Genomic DNA, 14,777 nt, shown 5'->3' on the forward strand with positions numbered 1-14,777 from the left:
ATGAGCAAGTGTCATGGTTTTTATACTGCCAGGAAGCTCTGGGGCCACGGATGAGATCAGAAGTGTCATGATAAACAGTACAAGAAAGCCCATTTGGGCATAACCCTGAAGGCCAACCCTTTCGGAGGTGCTTTTCATGCAAAGGAAATTGTCCTGGAGAAAGTAGGAGTTGAAACCAAACAGCCAAATGCTGCCATCAGAAAGTGTTTCAGGGTCCAGCTGATTAAGAACAGCAAGAAAAAAAATCATCTTTTTACCCAATGATGGTTGCTTAAATTTTATTGAGGAAAGTGATTTCTGGTTGCTGGATTTGGTTGCAAAGGTCATGCTCTCCTTGGCGACCTGGAGTTCGCATTGTCAAAATTGCCAATTTCTCTCTTTTGGCCCTCTGTGAAGGCAGAAAGGAAAGACTAAGTTTTGATGGTGAAAACATGGTAGTAATAAATTTTCATATGCCAAAAAAAAACCCCAAAGCTTCATATATCAACATATAATTGAACAAAAATTTTGAAGTACTGGTTCCACTGTGAGACCTGAGGCTCCATAAATTTATGTCTATTTTGATTTACAGTGCTTTGCACATGTTAGGACTTGGTAAATATGCATTAAATGAATTAATTGGAATATTGTAGAATATAGTTTAAATTGACTTCAATGAACTCAAATTCTTAGTGATCCACTTTATTAAACAATTGACTTCAGTATCTTTTAAGATGATTTGTTACTTGAAAAAAAGTAAAATTCTAGTAGTATATAATTTGAGACAAATTGTTTAGAACAATGTTATAACATGGTTCTCAATGAAATATAGTGTCTCCAGTTAATTTAAAACTCTTGGAGGCAAAAGGAAGTGAAAAGATTCCATCTGATGTTACAATAGGCACATAATTAGAGGTCTGGGAGTGTTAGAGTGCAAAGGTCACATGTAGTAAACATGACTTTCTGTGGAGACAGGAGAGGCCACAGAAAAGCCACACAACATCTATTCTCCACTTGGATAAGGGTGGGAGAGTTAGTAACCCTTTTGTACAACTTAGCTGGAGGGGAATGAGGACCCATGGCAGGTCTTCTGTGTCTGACTACCTATTTGACAGAATAATGTATTTTATAAATATTAGAATTTTGAACTCCTTAGGAGCTGACTACATTTTGGGATCAATTCTGTAAACCCTGCATATTAATCCTGTTGTGTGCTTTGATGTGGAGGTAGGAGCTTACCCATGCAAATTTTCCCTGACTTTTTATTGATAGAACTCCAAATTCTTTTCCAATTTCCATGCAGTTAGGGGTCCAACTATATGACAGTTTCTAAAACCTTCATGACGTTGTTAGTTTCATAGAATAAGAAAGCTGAGCATATGCAAAAGATGAGATTGTGCTTTGTTGGTTACTGTTGGTTTCTTAAGGTAACTATAAAAACTGGTAGCCCCTGAAGAGTGGACGTAGAAACTACTGCAGTCCTAGTGTTATCACCACTGGCAGAATTAGCTACACCAATGAAAAATAACAACATCAGATGTAACTCTATCTTTCCTTGGTCAGCAGTGGGAGCTAGGTAATAAGCAAAAGTAAGTTTTGTCTATTGGATTTCAAGACTGTAAAAAGAAGTCTAATATTCTGCCATTCAATATGCTGGATGGGAATACTGTAAGACAAATTCAATACAAACTAAAGGAACTTCAACATGAGTATAAATGTCTAAAATTCTACCCAAAAGATATTTTTAAAGTTCTTTTTACGTGAGAACCAAACTTCTCCTTGCCTACAGGTTATGTTACTTTGATTGGCTGAATTTTTTTTTGTTTTGCCATGCCCCCCAGCTTGTGGGATTCTAGTTCCCCAACTAGGGATTGAACCCGGGCCCTCAGCAGTGAAAGCGCAGAGTACTAACCTCTGGACCACCAGGGAATTTCTCTGATTGGCTGAATTTTAATGGATAATTATAATGTAAATAACAGAAAAGAACATGATGATTACATATTTAGTTATATACCAATTACTATGTCTGAATCCTAATTAGGATTAGGATATATGAATCTCTACAGCTAATATATGGATAAATATAAACTAGCCAACTGACCCAGTTAGAAAAATTAGACTCACATACACCTTTACATAACTAATGCTAACAGTGGGAACAGACTCCATCCAGAACATTTCTTAGAACAAATTTAGGAAAGTCCAGGGCATCTTACTTCAAAATGCCTAAAGCCATATCTAATACTCAGTGTCCCTATATTTAAGCTGTTCTTTGGTTAACAACACTCAGCCAGCTTGGAGGTGTTGGATAAATATCTTAAGTTGTAAAGATGTACATGTGAACTAAGAAGTATTCAGTATCATCATTAGGCAGACATCTGTGACTTTTAACTTTCATTGGTGGAAGAATTCCCTTCTTTGTACTAAAGACAGTCTGATGAATGCATACCCTTTCATAGCAGAGAGAAACATATTGTCTTCTTACACATATATCACCTATAATTGTTTGGCAGAGTTGTGACTACTGCCAGAAATTAGGGATAGAGGTGACAAGCCATGGATTCCCACCAGCTACTATTCAGATACCCATGATCCCTTTGGGAATTAGTCCAACATGCTTGTGAGATAGCCATGCTTTCTCACATTTAAATCTGGGGCTCAGGAAAACTGCTTCAGGTCTGTGAAGTAAGGATGACTTAACTTGGGAATATTCACTGTTCTCCCCATTTGGAAGCATATCCGGAAGATAATAGTGTATAATAAACTTCAAGCTTTAAAAGGTTGCCCTTTGGACTACCTTGCGTATCAATATTGACTTTGATGTAGAAAAGCTCTCTGGTTCTTCCGTATATGAATGTTAAGTGGCATGATCAGGATTACAGTGAGTGTTCTGTCCCTGGATCTCTCTGCTAAAGAGACAGGCAGGGACCAGAGTAACATACAAGGTCCCTACATTTAAGCTGTTCTTTGGTTAAGTAGCACTCTTACATAACTTCTGCTTGGCAGTGGGGACCTGATTGTATTATCATATAATTAACTTATTGACTAATAGTCTAGTGATCTTAAACAGGTGTTGAATTTATATGCAGGCAACAATTTAGGCATTGGAAGAATCTGTTTTATTAATTTTATTTTATTATTCACTTATTCTCTAAGCGTGATGTTCTCTAAACACTGTATTATTGTATAATATGCTACTTAATATAGTACTTAGTGAATAAATGACTAATAACATAAAATTAGTCCACTATAATTAAATATTACAAAATTTGCAAACAGAATGGTTTGGTAGAATAAAGCAAGCCTCAGAAAACATGATTTCCAGGAATACTCTAGTTATGTGAACTTGAATAGTGATAATGCCTCTCGGACCTCCTTTTCCTAATATTTTAAATAAAGAAATTGAAACAAATGATTTTAATTTTTTCCATAGATCTTTATGGTCTATGCATTTGTTGAATGATGATTAGAACATAACTATGTAATAAGTGCTAAAATTGGGAGGATATACTTTCATTTTTCTTGACTGTTCCAAAGTTCAGTGAGTTTAATTTAGATAGAGTACTAAATAAAATTTTCTGTGGAACTCTAAGAATACATTAAGCCTTTGACTAAAACTTTTTTTTGATGGATAGGCAAAAAATAATTAAGAATGTATAAAATGTTTTGTCCTTATTCACATGTGTCAAAAATCCAGCAATAAAAATGAAAACTTGCTTTATTTAGAGAAGAGTACACAGGCTTTTGTTAGTTCCAGGATGATAACAAGGTGTTAGAATCACAGAATGTAGAACTGCAGATTTATGTTTGGTACACTGCCAGAAACAACAGGGTTGAAAGAACATGTCGATTTATATATATTCTCAAGATTTTATTATCCAGTCTCAGGCTGTTTGACTGTTTTCTGGGATTCATATTCTATTTCTAATTCTTAACCTCAAACTAATTCTTAGAAGAAAAACATGATTGACTAAAGGTTAGCTGTGGAATTCAGTAGGTTCTGAATATAGATGGTAAGAAAGGTAAAAAAATCAGGAAAAGTTAATTTGTCTGACCAAAACTAAGAAAAAATTAATTTCAGTATGTCATATGTTTTTTGGAACACTTAAAAAAACATACTCATTCAAGTCTGAAAGTGTGTTCAGAATTTATTTTAAATGATCAAACTATTAGGTTTTATATTTCACATCCATATCTTCTTCATTGTTTTACAGTCTCTACATCTTTGAGGTGAGTCACTTTTATCAATATTTCATACCTGAAATGGCAAGTTAATATTATTGATGGTGGCAGTAAGTTGAGTTGATTATCCTGATATCTCCTACTGAGCAGATTTACAACGCCATTAATAATGTTCTTTGGTAGTTAAATGTTTTAGATTATCTTCTTATAAATACATTATCTTCTTATAAATACATATTCTATACATATTGTGCATTTCCAGGTTATCATAATTTATAACTATAAACTATCACTATAATGTATCAGTAATAAGGCAACAACTAGTATTTATACTATGCTAAGTGTTTGCATTTTCCAGAGGTTCAAATACCTAAGGGATCCAAGGTGGGACCAAAAGAAGGAATAAAGGAGACAATTCTAGACTTAAGTAGAAAATGTTCAAAAGTTGCTCTGATATCACATTTAAGGAGAAAATATGCCAATAAGAAGATGCATTTTTTCAGGATTAAATCGGCATTTGTTACTTAATAGCATTTGTCATTTTCTAATTTTTTCATATGTAGCAAATTAATTTCAAATCATTTTGCTCTTCCAAATGCCTTTGTGTATTGTGTTTCTTTTCATATTCTTTTGGATAACATTTGAGAAAAAATAAGACTACAACAGTCATTGATTACAGTCAGGATGGAAGACATTTGTAAGACCAGTGAACAGGTGGAGTATGTATGATGGGAATATTCACTTTTTGTGCCACCATTTTGTAGCTGTTTAAAAAAAAATTAGCAAATGGTGGATATTGTTTCTTTACAAAAAATGGTTCTGTACTGGATCCATCTGCGACGTATAAACATGTCATCAGCACTCATTTTCCATCTCCAAAAAACATTCCCCATGTCCATATTTGATTTTCAAGTGCATCTGTGCACTGATGGAAACCCTCCCAACATGCTGCCACACAATTGCAAAACCCACACGTTTCTGTCTTTGAATCAAGCTTTCACGAGAGCCTGGCCTCCCCTGGGTATAAGCTTGTTTTGAAGTTGCAAAGGTCCCCTGGGTGACCCCAATGAAAGAAACTTCAATGTCCATGGTAAGGTTAAGTTATTCCTTTTAGGAAGATAATCTTGTCCATGAAGTTTTTTTCAACTTTGTTCCCAAATTTTTTTTGTATCTTAGAATCTCTCTTTTTGTGCCCACACTATACTTACCTAATGATTAGCACTTGCACGAATGAGTTTCTCAATGACTAAATTCACATTTAAGAAAGTAAGTGAAGATCTCAATATTAGTTTGATTATTCAGAAACTTTAAGCAGAACAAGCAGGGAGTTCATCTCAGAAAGTTGAAGGACAAGCATCCTGAATTCTATGAGTCCCTAATGTTATTGATAATCACATAATCTGAAAGAATTTAAAACTTCACTGGAAAAATTTAATCTCTTCATAAACACACATTCAGAAGTGAACTCCTTGATAAAGAAGGAAATTTTATTTTACCTCGTTATTTTCCCAGTGCAGGACCAGAGTTACCTTCGCTATAGAGCAATGGAGTAAGCCTTGCCTGTCATTTTTAATCAGGTTGTTTTAGGTAATTTTTGTTATGCTCCTCATTACTGAATTGTTTATCAATAGGTGCAGCAAGTGTCACTAGCTTTTCTCATCAAACCAGGTCTGACAAAGCAGCACAGTGCATGGGAAAGAGGCAGCTAGGTGAAACTAATGCCATAGATGTTTGATTCATTAGGAGCTTATTGTTAACGGGGATGTCTGATTGTAAAGGCTCAGTCAAGCAAAAGAGTGCAGAGTAATCAGTCGGATTTATAGTTTGCAGGGCTCAGAAAAAAATCAACATAAACCTTGGATATAGTAGAAACAGAAAAATCCCCTTTGGGCAGCCCTAACCTGGAACCAGCCAAATAAGGTCATGCTACATGAAGGTTTCCTGTTAGGTGATGGGAGATAGAGGCGGATTAGAGCCATATGGCATGGCCTATCATACCTTCTGACTTAAGATAACAAAGCCAAGCTTTGTGCTTAGCTGTTTTTGACTGACATCATCAATTTTATTTTATGTTGGTCACCTCCGGTAACAGGAAAAAATGGCCTAGGGTTGATAACACATGCTTTTTTTTCCCCTTTTAGTATTAAGATGCCTAGAAGCTAGTTTTGTGCTGTTAAAAATTTCAAAGAATTAGTAGCTTACTCTTCTATCACCCATCCTCCAGCAACTGTCAGCCCCCCTCCCCCTTGTTTTCAGTTTGTACCTTGCAAATGAGAGGCAGCCTTATTCAGAACCAGATGTAAGGCTCCTAGAGAATGAGCATAAGCTGGTGTACTTTAAGCCTAATGGGAAGTTTTATATGCAAGGGCCTTGAACTGATTAGTATAATTCCCTCTTTAATACAGCTGTCCCTCCAGATTAAGGTAAACCAAATGTTGCAATCAGAGATTAGTGTACCTTGCCAGTTATTAACATCCCCGGTGCTCAGCAAGCACGTCAGACGCTAATACTGTGTATTTATTTGCCACTTCCCCACTGTAACTTGAACTTCTGCACCTGTCAAAGCATTCCAGTGAAGAGAGGGGCATTATTGGAAAGCAAAAGTTTTATACCTGTACACCTGTTTTGTTTTGTCACAGCTTAGATTTTCTTTTGGCTTGCCAAGACTGCCAGGTGCTTTAATCTGCTACTCTTCTGGTTTTGTAAAGAAAGACTTTGTGTGCTAAATCTCATTTGTTACTTTCATATGCTTGCTTTTATGCCACTGGAGAGCTGCTCACCTAAAGGGGGGGCATGCGTGTGTCTGTGCATGTGCCTGTGTATATGTGTGTGTGTGTGTGTGTGTGTGTGTGTGTGTGTGTGTGTGTATGTGTATGCTGTCTTTTACAAAAGAGTAAATGGGTGAGGTTTCTTTCCCAGAAACACACACCTGTGTTTTCTGTGCTCCTCAGCTTCTTCAGTGTCTTAAGTCACAAGGTGGGTCTCATGGCTGTAATATATTTGGCAGGATATCCTGCCTTCTTGCAACCCAGATATCAAGAAAGACAAAGTCCTGCTGTCTCAGAAAGATCTGGCTGTGTTTCTTTTTCTCCTCAGCCCCCACCCGGAGCTTGCTTGGACTCTAGGGCCAAGCGTGTACAGTGAAAGCACTAGAGAAGGTTAGGACAGTACCCAGCTTGTGTTTTTGGTAAGGTTGGCACAGTGCTCCCTGATCCTTTTTCATCAGTGTGGTAGATGGGCCAGCAAGTAAGGGAAAATCACGGACAACTTGAGGAAGAGCCCTCACACTTGTCAAATAAAAGTGATTTTTATCAGCATCGCTTATTACTCAGAGATTGAGAATCAGAAAGTACTTTCTGTGATAAAAAGCATAGTTTGCTAAGGAAACACTAGGGTCAGCTCGGGTCTGGTTTTTTTTTTTTTTCATCTGTGGGTTTAAAGCACATAGCTGTGCTCTAACAAAGCAATCACCTGATGCCATCAGCAGGGCAGCCCCAGTCCTCCCCCCCACCCCCAAATTTGTCACAGACAGGAAGGAGCCACAGTTTTCTAGCTAACCCATGACACTGGAAGCAGTTACTGGTTCAGGGTGTTATCAGCACTGGGGGAACATTTCTCTCGCTTGCCCTCCTCTCCCCCAGCTCCATCTTGGTGTTTGCACGTTGATTGCCGGGTGCAGAGTTTCTACATATTATAGCTTAATTGCAGATTTTTTAAAAAGACAAAAATATGTTCATGTCTTAGGAATTATGTCTTGCAGGCTACTAAATATGCTAATGCAGCACTAAGCAGGGATAAAGTTCTTGCCATACCCCCCAACAGTTGTGTGGAACCCGCTGCCAAGCGATTGTTAATTGTGAAGCACAAGCAGGCTTTGCAATCCATCTTAATTGTCATACTTACTTCAGGTTTCGTGATAAGGCTCGATGTTCTGTTTAAAGTGACAATGTTGACAGGGGGAAAGGGTGTGGGCCTGAGCCTGTGGTTCTGAAGGGGTTGTGTGCTCTGACCTGCCGAAGGTTGATATGGACGGTCTGCGAGGGGATTTTAGTTGTCATGGGGTCCCCAGGCGGTTGAATGGAGAGACTGTCTGTCCTGCTTTTTCCTGTTAGGATCCTGACACGTGGAGCATTGATGAACTCAGCACAACGTTGAATGGGAGCTTTTTGGCAGCTGAGACACTGGGGCTAAGCTGCAGGTCAGAGATAACACCAGTGCGGATCTCCTCCAGCACGCAGTTGCTGCGCGCTTTCTTCCCTCCTGAGTGCAGGAAATGGCTCACGTTAAATACGCTCACTTTTCAGTTTTCCTTTCTTCTAAAATGGAGCTTGACAGATTGGACTTTTCAGCTCCCCCTTTTTTCACCACCTCTGCTTTCTACCTCAGAAATACTCTTCAGGAAGCAGGAGTTAATCTTGGTGAGGAAACGATAAGGTGATGCTTGATTTTCAGGGGAAAGCAGAAGGATATGGCTGCCTTGTTGCTGCACATAAACTTATAACTTCCCACCTTTGAGGCTTTTCCCTTTACATCTCTTCAGTACAGACCAGAAGAGGAACAGAGCTAAGAGCCTACTACTCAGATGGAAGTAAGAGAGCCCTATGTGGCTTTAAATAGCATTAGAGAATAGGAAGGACACACTTGGGAGGGAATGCTGACTTTTAAAGAGGGGCCTCTCCAGTGCCCATGTGGCCCTCTGCCTGACGGGTGCATCGCTGCTGGCACCAAAATGCTTCTGCATCGTTTTACATGCAGCTGAGTTGTGCAGGTTTCTGAGATGTGGATAACAAAGGGAAATTGGCAACAAGAGTTATTTAATAATCTTTTGCCAACATGCTGTATTCACAAAAGTGATGTAAAAAAATGCTATCTAGTTTTAGCCTCTGCCCTAAACTAGGACCGTCAAAACTCCGTTTCAAGGAAGGGTATTCGAAATTGATTCTTGTATGGCATTGACTAGTGACTGTGAAACTAATAAAACTAATAAATTGAAACCACCCCCAAACCAAGTCAGAATTTGACTTGGGGTACATGTGTATAGCCAGTGAGGTCTGAATGTTTCCTTTTCTCTCTGATGAGTACTCAGAGCCCTTTAAAGCAAAAAGGAGGTGTGTAAGAATGTGTGTGTGTGTGTGTGTGTGTGTGTGTGTGTGTGTGTGTGTACGTGTAGGTAGAGGGAATAGGATGTGGAAAGGGAGATGAGATAGAGAGTAGGGCATGGGAATGGAGAAAGCTTTCTGGTCAGTGTTCAATATACATCAGAAAATAAAAGGGTTGTGGGTGGAAGTGAGAGTAACAGTAGAGTCCCAGGGCTAACACCTTGGAACAAGCAGGGTGATGCTGCCCTTTGACCTTTGTCACCTCTCACCAACTCTGTGCACCCTTTTTGTCTCATGAGGGCATAGAAACTGAGAGAGAGAATGAGTGAGTGAGGTATATAAGAACCAAATAGGGTGAGTTAATAACCCTAAGGAGAATAATTCAGGTTTGGAACTCCTTCAGAATTTGCTCTGATGCAAGGTGGTGGCGTCAGGCCTTCCATAATACAACAGTTTTCCACTCCTCTCCATCCAGTTGTACTATGTAGCCTTCTTTGAGTGCCTGGGACTAGGTTAGTCTTGGACTTACTCTAAACACCTCTCTGGCTACTACTGATGGGGGCCTTCCAGGGACCTTTGAATTTCCCCAAATTTAACTTTAGAGAGAGTAGCAAGAACTGGACAGTCTCAGGAACCCAAAGAAATAGTGGATGTAAAATGTTCAGTACAGTTGCCAACACATAGTAGGTGCTGGGTAAATCCTCACTACTCCTCTTTGAAGAATGAAGCCAGTTGAATTTCTTGTAGAATGCTTCCTTTGACTGTGTTTTCAGTTGTAGCACTGCCTGAGGAATTGGAGAGCCTGGAAGGGGCTCCTATCCTGAATGGATGGTTTAGGTTGGATTGTGTTTTCTATCTGCCTTGTTCAGATCCGGTGTGAAAGTTTGAATTGACCCAAACCATTTTAATCCTAGATATACCTGGTGATTGTCATTGTTGTGAGGTCAAAGGGAAATAGATACCTATACAATGTGATTTCAAGAGCCTGGAAAACCCCGTATCCTCCAAGTGTCTCTCCAATTAACCATGGCATTTGATAACATTCCTGATATTTCTGCCAGTAGAGCAATTCCTTTGAGTGAGAGCATATTTTCTTGATATCCCTCTTTATGGTACAGTTATGACACTTGAGAGAGGCCACCTTTTGTTATGTGAATACTGTTCATTTCTTATTTACTATCTCTGTGACAACTGGAAAGAAACTGGTTACAAATGACAGCTTTGTTAAGAATAATACAACTCCTTGACCACAGAATGGGTCAAGGAAGTTACTAGGTTTTGGGTTGTATTCTACCAGATAATTTCGGATCAAGATATACAGATATCAGGAAAGCTTCCAGTCAGCTTTGTGAGACAAACTGAGCTTAATTTTGGGTCCTTTCTTTTTGACAAGACCTTTCATTTCTAATGACGCTGCAAGTGAAACTGCCTGTTCCCATGTTGTCTTGGGCTCTCCAGAATCCTTCACCTTGCAGATGGTAGGTTAGGAATTCTCAAACATTTTTCTACTCCAGAATGTGTGTTCACACATTGGACACTTCCAAGGGTATGCCTTGATTGCAGCACAATAGGCATTCTATTTCAACCTTTACTTTAAACATGTCTCCTTTTCCTGACATTCTTCAGTGTCCCCTTGGGAAGGCATACTCCTTTACCTTTGTTCATGTTCTCCATCTTCACATCTCATCACTGTATAAGAGCTGCTGCCTTAAATGATATCCTAATTATATAGACGCTTTTTCTTTTTTCACATAGTTTATGTGCCTTTGCCCTTTCTCTAAGAATCTTACTCCCTGTCAGTATGTATGTGTGTGTGTATATGTTGTGTATGTATGTGTATTTATGCATACACATATGTGTGTGTATATATATATAATTATTTAACAAGAAATAAGTCCATTCTATATGCTTTGCAGTAGGTTTAGGTTAATGGCTGCTTTAAACAGTGAAGACTGTTAAAATCACCAATGTGCTTTCTCTTAGTTGGCTATATACAGTTGTCCCTTGGGTTCTGCAAGGGATTGGTTCTAGGACACCGTCCCCCCCAAAAAAAAAAACAAAAAACAAAACTCCAAGGATGCTCTTGTTCCTTATACGAAACACTCAGTACAAAGAATAGAGTAGGCCCTCCTAATCCATGGATGCAGAACCCACGGATATGGAGGGCCAACTGTAATCTTAATCCTTTAATTTTTCTTCATGTATCACATGATTTTACCCTTGGTTTTTTTCTTGGTTTAAGAAGTATGTGTATTATTTTCTTTCTGATTCTGCTAGTCTTACATACTTATTGTAGAATGTTTGGAAAATTATGGGTCAGAGTAAACTCACTCAAAATCCCACCAACCTAGAGTTAACCATTATTACAATTTAGTTTGTATTTTTCTACCTCTTGGCTTATTGTTTTAGGTATTGAGAATGTATGGGTCACTCTATAATTGTTAAATTGTTTTCTCCTTTCCTTTTCAGACTTTAAACTCTTCAAGTTCTCTTCATTCCTTTTATGTTGATGGGTCCCAAGTGAGACCAATATAGTACTTTAGTATCTAAAGCTAGATCTGACTTGTATTCTGGGAAGGTTAGCTCACAGCTTCCACATACTGTAATTTGAACTTCTTAATATGCATTTTCCTGCTCTGAATCAGTGATTTATTTTTTGATCTTTGTTAATACTTCTTTTCAAGCCTGAAACAAAAGAAATTATCTAAAAATAACCAAAGACTATTATCCAGGACTTTAAAGGAGCATGAGCCAATAGGTTGACACCTTTGATCCTTAGGTAAAAAGTTACAGTTCTTTTGTTGGCTTTCTGCAAAAGGAGGAAGTAGGGGCAAATTACACAGTTGATGCTATTTTATGCATGAAGGAACCTACTTTTGACAGCTAGTAAACAAGTTTCACCATTTTTTTGGTAAAGTAGCTCATTCATTTAACTTCTGTTGAGCTAACCCCTACCATGTGGCAGGCACCTGTTCTAGACATGGGGATTCAGCAGTAAATAAAAAGAGCAAAATCCACCCTGTGGGAGCTTACTACTTAAAAATAAAGTAGTTAAACTGTTTAACTTCCTACTTAAATTCCCACTTAAAAAAGTAATTGCATTCCATTTCCTAAATTCTGAGCCAGTTTTGAAGCGTGTGGGGAAGGAGCTCTATTATTATGATGTTATTATATCAAATAATGTCTTTTCCTTCCAGAGCCCTCTCTCACTCATTACTCTCTAAGTCCCAATTTTTCAGTGGCAAAAAGGCAAACAATGCAGTGGCAAAGACCAATTTCGATGAATTAAAATAAATGTCCTCAATTTTAACATAGGTCGTTTTGTTGAGGCTGGAGATTAAAAACAAACAGGAAAGGTAAGAGTGGTTTTCTTACAACGATTTTGAGGTGTAAATGTGGGGTACAAAATTAGGAGATGTCCTTTACTTTCAGTTAGAGCTGAACAGTTTTGTATTTGAGATTATGGATTTTGCCACTAAGTTAACTTGAATGCTAATGGAAAATAACTATTAGTAGCTGAGCAGAGAAAAAATGTAGGAGGCAGAAAGACATAGGCCAAAATTTTATTTAATTCAAATGTGTAATCCATGGAGGCTCTACTAGATACGAATAAAGAAGTATGTAGAAATCAAGAATCCAAGCAGAGAATGGTTATCTCAGTGGTTTTATTAGCCACTTGTTTCAGTTTGAGTGTACTTTAGGTAGTTTGTCAGTCAAACATCAAGAGAGATGAATTTTACAGATAGAATTGGAGAAGTTTCTATCAGAATTCAGGATGTGCCATAGGCAGTTAGATTGTAACATGGAAATACTGAGAGTTTAAATGGATGCTACATGAGAAATCATCCTGGATGCTTGAGTTTGTGTGTAAGAATGGAGCCTTTGTTACTTTTTTTTAGAGGTTGATGAAAAAAGTATGTTTTATAACTCAACCGAGAAGAGAAGAGTGTGTATTGGAGACAAGAACTTGTGCAGTTAAATAGCTCAGTCTGTGGAATAGAGTATAGCTGCTGACTAGTGGCTGAAGACACAGACTGTTAGCTGGAAGGTTGACCAGATTATTCACAAATGCTGAAAAACTCAAAAGAAGAAAGGAAAGAAAAGAAGGAAGAAATGAAGGACAGAAAGGTGAAGAAAGAAAAAAACAAATGAACCAGAGAAAACTACAATGGATTATATTAAAGCATAATTATTCTGGAGTTTTGAAACCAGCTCATCACTGGAGAAAAATGACATTCTTTAGGCAGGATTGGGTAATTCACATCTATAATTATTGGGATATAAGATAATCTAGGAACAAAGAATATAATAACATTATGTTTACTAGAAACTGGGAAATCCTTTCTAGCTTAAGTGGTACTTTGTGAAGAAAGATGCAGACTCCAAGTTTATCTTTTAATCTAGTTTTTATCCCTATTTTAGCATGTCGTACTTAGTTAAAAAGAAAGTAAACTACAACTGACCCTTGATTGAGTTTCAAATCCACATTCTTTCCCTTTATTTCTCCACTAGACACTGTCCTTGTCATATTTCAAAGCCTGTCAAGACCTACCTGCTTATTGAAGGTTTTCCTTCTTCTATGAGATGAGATACCTATAGAGATACGTATGTTTTTTATTATTTATTATGGTCATGAGTGTTGTCTTTCTTGACATGTAAGAGAACAGAGATAGTGTGTTCATATTTCGAAAATGTGTACAAAGCACACAGCATGGTATGCTGCATCCACGCTTTGTCCAATAAATATTAGTTGATTGTTGATGAGAAGGCACATGTCACTAATAAGAACCTCCTGCTAACGCTGGGTCTTCAGAAGCCTGAAGAGTTTTGTGAGTTGGAATGATGCCCCATTGGGATAATTCCTTATGTTTAGGATAAATGAAGAGATAGTATTCCTTTTTAAAATCAGCATCACTGGTGGATTTAGTATGATATATGCATTACTAGTATTGATTATTTTGGAGTTTCTTAATTCAGAAAATTCAAAACAAATGAAAATATAGACTGTATAATATATATACACAGCATATATAGTATGTGTATATACATATATATACACACAGTATATGTGCATACTGGCCAATATGCAATTTTAAAATAAGAAGCGAAAAGATAGTATTTCTACTTTAAGAAGAATCAATCTATTTGGGCAAAAGAAATGAAAATCTTTAAAATTGTTTACTTTATGTTCAGCCTTTATTTATCACTAGATATTCATAAAATATCTACTAAATACAAAGATGAAAAAGGCGCCATTATATCCTCAGAGAGCTTTTAATCTGATGGGTTAAAGACAACCACACACAAAGTAGATTGTTATTTTTACAGGAGAGCCGAAGAATGCTGAAATGAAAATAGCAAAAGTATCTAACACTGAAGAGTCCTTATTATGTGTCAGACTTTGTGATATGTTTTAGGTGTGTCATCTCAATCCTCAGGCCAATTTTATGAGTTATAGGTACTCTTACTTCCTCCCTCCCCACCCTATAACTTTCCAGATGAAGTAGTAGAGAACTA

General features: G+C 37.6%; 1 pseudogene; it reads left to right on the plus strand.

Annotated features, from left to right (window-relative positions):
* LOC101282797 (40S ribosomal protein S23-like) lies at window positions 1–494 on the plus strand (annotated as a pseudogene).
* Window positions 495–14,777: the final 14,283 nt, after the last annotated feature.

This window comes from Orcinus orca, chromosome 7 (assembly GCF_937001465.1).
Source record: "Orcinus orca chromosome 7, mOrcOrc1.1, whole genome shotgun sequence".
NCBI classification, from domain to species: domain Eukaryota; kingdom Metazoa; phylum Chordata; class Mammalia; order Artiodactyla; family Delphinidae; genus Orcinus; species Orcinus orca.